General features: G+C 34.3%; 1 protein-coding gene across 1 annotated transcript in view; it reads left to right on the forward strand.

The window, feature by feature from the left end:
- Window positions 1–2389: 2389 nt before the first annotated feature.
- LOC117118698 (potassium voltage-gated channel unc-103-like) overlaps window positions 2390–6724 on the forward strand; it is a gene marked incomplete in the record, with an annotated part of 27208 nt that continues 22873 nt past the window's right edge. Inside the window, 1 exon segment of the mRNA XM_033263363.1 lies at window positions 2390–2413.

The raw sequence follows: 6724 nt of genomic DNA on the forward strand, positions 1-6724 counted from the left end.
AGATGTGTATTGTTTAATAATTATATAGCGGTCGTGCATTGTATATCTTATGGATCATCGATTCGATGATAAATTGTAACTAAGGGGAAGGATAATAGCAACGTCGAGTGAATAGGTACCTTGAACATGTTGACAGCAAAAAACGAAGATCTGCTGTCCATGATGGAATTAAGAGTGCAATGAGAGATAGAAGTTAGTAGGACATAATGATGATAATGTTGATGATAATAATCATGATGGGTGAAGATGCTGATATGTGTATATGTGTAAGTTGCGTTTTGTACATAACGCAAATGTCTTTAAAATTGCCATTAATTTCCTTATTGTATTATTTTATTTTCGTCAGCATTTACAGTACCAAAATCTCACGACTTGCCTTTGTGTCTTGGATGGCAAACATTAACATTTGAATCATGTTCAATTCTGTAAACCCGATATATTTCAAAATGCTATTTTGTGTAGAACATAATCATATTGTTATTGAATGAACATCAGCTGTGATTGGCTATCAAGCAGCGCGTAACTTCATTTAAACATGTACGCGCCCACGGGCCTACTGTCAATTGTAACGACCGGTCGTGGGCGGTAAGGAAGCTGTATCGTATGCTTAACATTAATAACATTGGATTTCATTCTGGTTCAAATAATCAACTGATTCAATAAGCAGTTTTGTAGTTACCAGTGCGCATGACTATGTCAAAGGTAACACTTCTAAACACACATTCAGACGGCGTATGGTTTAAGTAGGCATCAGACACAGCCGCGAGCGAATTGACGTTAACGAAGGACATGAATGTTCCACCAAGGGCTACGAGCTACGTGAGGCTTGACATTACGCCTCTAGCACCGAAGGTAGAACATACTATATAGAATGTGCTGCAGTATTTCATGTCCGGTTGCGTTTGCCAAAAGCTTAGTTCTCACACTAATAGACACGTTAATATGCAAAAGTCATCAATGCTAATGTACAAACGTCTTCGCAAAACCGTCAAATTAAAACTGTATATATATATATATATATACATATATATATATATATATACATATATACATACATACATACGGTACATATATCTATATATATATATATATATACACATATATACATATATATAGGCCTATATGCATTTTAAACAGTGAAATATATAGATATAGGCCTATATATTATATACTGCATATTAATTATTGCAACATACAAGTGTTAATTAGGACAGAAGGGTCTATATTAATATAATGTATGATGAGGTTTGTGATCTACAACATTCGATGAACATCGATAGTCACAAGAACAAGAATCACTAATAAGCGCATTCATAATAGAAGTATCATCTGATAGTGACGCTGTATACTAATGCTTTAATCACTATCAACATAATCGACATGGGTACCTGAATGAGCATTTGCATTAAGCTCCCTTAAACGATCAAATTACTGCTTATTAAAATTAAACTCAATTACAAAGTCAGCTAATAAATCAATTGCTTAATTGAATTTATCACCTACATTGTTCCGTATTTTACATCGTACACTATAATAAACGTAAAATGTAAAAAATGTAGGTAGAAAAAAAGGGTGCTGAACGCAGATTCCGGTCCTTCATACCCAATAAAATATAGGTTCATGCCCCGATAAAAGTAATGAATAAGTGAACATATTTTCCGAAGCGATGGCCACAAATTAAAAATTCTTCAGAAAATCAATATCTATACATTGAAAATGTATTTTTTTTCCGGATGCATATTTTAGAGTTATTATTTCTGGTAAAGGGGTATCGTTAAGATATCCAGTAGATATGATTATTCGTACAATTCCCAATAGTGCTATATAATACAAGGCTATCATTAATCCATACAAATGTCATATGCTACTGACTCATTTTATCATTGAAATTGCATTGTCAATAGGTCTCTTTTGCAATTGAGTAAGTAAGACGTGAAAAGCAAACTATTTACCTATGGTATCATTATTTTAGATCCTAAAACCAAAGTAGTGTAATCTTTAGAAAGAAAAAAAAAACGTTATGAAAATATCGGTCAACATGTGACTTTTTTTATATAGAGAATACCTGTGAAATAAGTCGTGACCAAAAGTACAATGTGACCCACAAATTTGGAATCATACGCTTGGCTGTACCGTTATCGGTCCGTTGTCGTCAACTCCCGGATCTTTACACACGCTTTTTCTGTTATCGATTTGATTCGACGTACAGCGAAGAATTCAAAAGCGTGCGTATCGACCCTCCAACACGCTGTAGTTTTACTATTCACATTTTGCAAAGATGGTGAAGAACTAAGTATTGTTTCAACAACGAAATTGTCTTTTATCTCTGGGGTACATATCGTAAAGGTATGTGAAATAATTAATTGTTATTTGAGGGTGATACGTCAATTGTACTCTTCTTTTACGACGACAGGTAATAATCTCGGAGTGAAAGTAAATACTGAACAGCAAAATTAGTTTTCTTTAAACTTAGGCTCCTTATCGGGGTTGAATCGTTTATTATTGACCGTGGTGGCACTCACGACATCTGTTGTATTGACCCTTCAGACGCCAGGACTCACGGTGTATCTTAATAAATATTTAGCAAAGTGGCCTAGTAATTTGAGAGTTCTCGGTTTTTGTAGGCCTATAAGACGTTAGGTGACTAAATAAATAGATTACTCGAGTTATGTTGTACACTGTAACAAAAGACATTAACACACCAGGTAAATTGTTTTATTTTGGAGATGTTTGTATTTTTGAACACCAGTATAGACATGTGTCGTGAATGCCTAGGCCTCTGTTAATTAGCATTTGACATAAAGAGCTTTAAAAAAAGGACAAGTTTATTTTACTGTTGTTAGGTTCCATCCGTCTATCAATGTCAATAGGTGTTCTGCGATTGTGATCCCCAATCATTATAGTACACTACATATATTGTTGCTGCAACTATACTTTACTGCTGCTGCGGTTTCTGCTATTGTAACTTACATGATTTCCAAGCTGCGACCTAAAAGCTTTTCTTTCACTATGTGTGAGTAAGCCAGTTGTATGAAAGAAAGTGACTGTGGTTAGATTTGCACCAATACCGTATATGTCTGTATGGTCTAAAGGTATGATAGTCGCATTGAAAGCGAGTGGCTGCGCGTTCGAATGAATGAATTAAAGTATCGCAGTGAAATAATGAAAAAATTGTACCAGGGCGCTGATGGAACAAATAATATGACTCTTTGTACATTCTTGGAAATATTCGGCACTTTCATAGAGGTATAATATTGAGGGTTTTGGGTTCAAATCACGTACAAACTAATATTTTCTCTTAAACTAAAACAACTCCACTTTTCTAGTCATGATTATGTGACTGAGTTTCATAACGACGGGGCCCTGTGAGAACATGTTACCCAGTATAAATAGGATACAAGTATAGCCCTAGGCTTTTTAAAATTAACATAGAAATACATAGTGCAAAGTAACCTACAAATAGTAATGAAATATTACGAAGAATTTTGAAGTATCATGATTTACAAGTTCTTTATTTTGCTTTATTGTGCGCGGTGCGTCGGTGTTTATTTTACAGGCTAGTGTTGTAAGCGTGTTACCACAGTGTTAAAACTTGCACACGGCTTATTAGTATACAAGTTCTTTACTTTGCTTTATTGTTCGCGGTGCGTGGGTGTTCATTTTACAGGCTAGTGTTGTCAGCGTGTTAGTGTAGTGTTAAAAGTTACACACGTCTTATTAGTATTCTGTCCTTGTTGTCATTCGACGTTTTGCTATGTCCTCGATATTATATTTGTCGATAACGTGCGTTCGCACTCGATTGCATTTCTTCTAAAGCTTTCTCGATATGATTACACAAACCTTATGCCATTACATACAGTCGGTACACACTGTTTATAACTATGCCCCTAAGGGAGTCCAATTCTCACTGTATCTACGCCTCTATCAATAGTGTGCTTACTCAGTCGGGCATTATGCGCTCTGCTAAGGCAGGAAACCCATAGCAGATGTAATTAGGCCGGTAAATAGGAAATTCAAACCGCCAATAAAACAACACTAGTACAACGGCAGAGTATTGTAACAAAGTTGAACTTCAACGATAACCTAGCTCTCGGTCAATTTCAATTAATGCCTTGTCACACTGCTAGTGAAAATTGGTTTTATTAAATTTGAAAGCAATATTGGACTGGCCACGTGCGACTAGAATGAATAGGTTTGTCATCATTACAATAATATTATGTTATCGCGATTGTATTGGGGCGGTAGCGCAATGCACATAAATTGTTGTACATGAGCAACAAACAGGTTTCATTAAGGTTGTTTTCCACTAGGCGAAAGCATTGGTTCATCCGCATTCACATTTCTATAGGAGTTTTTCGCTTCAGCGACATTATTCAGTAGTTCGAACTTGTTCCTTTTTGCGGAACGAAAAATGCGCAACCAATCAGAGCTCATGAAGCGAACCGACGCTTTCGATTCTCGCGAATAAATTCTCCTAGTGAAAAACAGGCTTAAAACAAAATAATGCAATTTGTGGCAAACGGAAAAAAAAAGAAACAAAAAACAAAAAAAGAACGCGTTACACTCCCTATTAAAACGTAGAACGTGAACAGAGTTGGATTCGCCAAAGTATTTTATGCCTGCGTTTACGTACAGTGTGTTAACGCCTTCTGGAGCCTTAACTTTCTCTGCTACGTTTTCCCATGTTTGTTTTAATAACTGTGCGATTTAGAAATCTTTTCAGACCAGCGGATGTTTAAGTCTGCCTCAGAACTTTTTTTGGTCCCGTCATTACGTAATTTATAGTTTTTGCATCCTTTCACTTTAATGCATTGTATAAATCAAACCGTTCAAAATTGCATTCTCTTTAGGCTTTCTGAACTTTTTGAAAATCGTTTTGACACTTCTAGCTACGGAATGCAACATCGTTTAATGTAGTAGGGTACCAACCTGTCGAATGAAAGAAATACTGCTTGTGTGGTAATTGTTTCTTCAGTTCTTTCTGCAGCGCGATATTGTTCTTCTGGGCCATTTTGAGATGCACATCACCTGGTTAATGGGAATCTGTATGACATAATTTCTCTACTAAAGATTCCAAATAACTAAAGAGTTTCAATAATGGTTTGCTTGAAGCCTATAGTCTGCTCTATCAGACGATTATGTAGTCAGTCGCCCAAAGACTTAATTATTACTGTAATTAAAATCAATTAAAACAACAGTTGTATAAATAACAATGGAGAGACGTACGTGTTCGATTTCTTATAAATGTTATGAAAGATGTTGTTGATCCATTGCGATAGCTGGGTTTTATGGTGAAGCTACTTAAGTGAGCTGGACAGACTGGTATCACTTTCATATATTAATTTAAATTATTTTTCGATTGTCATGTCACCCTGTAATAACTAATGCGTACATTGTTATTAATTTAGTTTTCTATCAAAACTGAATGCACTCTGTGGGACAGTGACTGCATCCGTACAATCGTTCTAACGATCATGAGTTGAATTCAGTTACTACGTCAACCGCTTTAAGTTAACTTCTTATTTAAGTACAGTATTAAATAATACTTGAAATACAAACTGTCTGTCCAATAAAAACTTTATGGACTAAACATTTTGTCGACGATGATAAATTATCTGTTTATTATATATACATAGAATTAATCGGGATATTAATGAAATTTTGCGTTTTATTTATGCTGTGCTCAATGACGTCATAATGTTACACATAAACATGGCAGATATATTGTTTAATTACAGGCGCCCTCACCATGATTACATTTAAATAATATTCATCTACAGTACTATTAATTAGGTGTGAATATTTGAAATATTTAACAAATTTAAATTCTTTTATTTATAGGGTTTTAAATAACTTCATGTATTTATTAGTTTATAATTGTGCATTTCCATGTTGATCAGTAACATGGAGTTGAAAGAGTTACTCTTAAAATATTGTTTAAGTAAATAAATATTAATTGAATATTGTCATTATTTTATGAATTCATCTTAGCACTTTATCAGACAGGCAGACACAGAGAAACCTCGATAAATCCAGCATAAAACCCCCCAGCCATGTAGCCGTCATGTTAGTTGATGAATGTAAATTACTAGCGTTTAATTCTAGGCACATGTGCAGTGAGTTTCAATCCGTGTATCCGTCATGGGTTTGATAAATGCGCCACTGTCGTCATTGTAGTCGTAATTCTGCCCATTGAATATAAAAGATTATGTAGTCTAGAAGTAACAAATTCTAACAAATGGACGATAAGTATTGTGAGAATCATGGACAATTATATTGATAGATAGTCTACAATAAGAAAAGATGAAGGATTTGGCTAGGAATATCTAAATAATTGCCAAGAATCAAATCAATTCACATTTTTAGTTCAGACTTCCGTCCATATCAAAAATTAAGAAAACAAAATTAACATCTCAAGAACATTATAAATTGTATCTACAAACAGATATTATTCTCCTGATGACGATTGAAGCAACTCAATCGAAAAGTCGAGACATTAACAACAAAAAACAACAGTTGTTTTCAAAACCATCTACGCGGTGTGCACCACAAGTATTTATCATTGTTACTTCACCGTGCAAAACAACACATTTGATCATTTATTACTGATAATTACAAACATATAACGCACACATATATCCCATAAGTATGCATATATATAGGCCTATATATATATATATAATTATATATATATATATATATATGATATATATAACAAAAGAAT

Source organism: Anneissia japonica, unplaced genomic scaffold (genome assembly GCF_011630105.1).
Source record: "Anneissia japonica isolate Jap-2015-1 unplaced genomic scaffold, ASM1163010v1 scaffold7370_len818893_cov191, whole genome shotgun sequence".
NCBI classification, from domain to species: Eukaryota; Metazoa; Echinodermata; class Crinoidea; order Comatulida; family Comatulidae; genus Anneissia; species Anneissia japonica.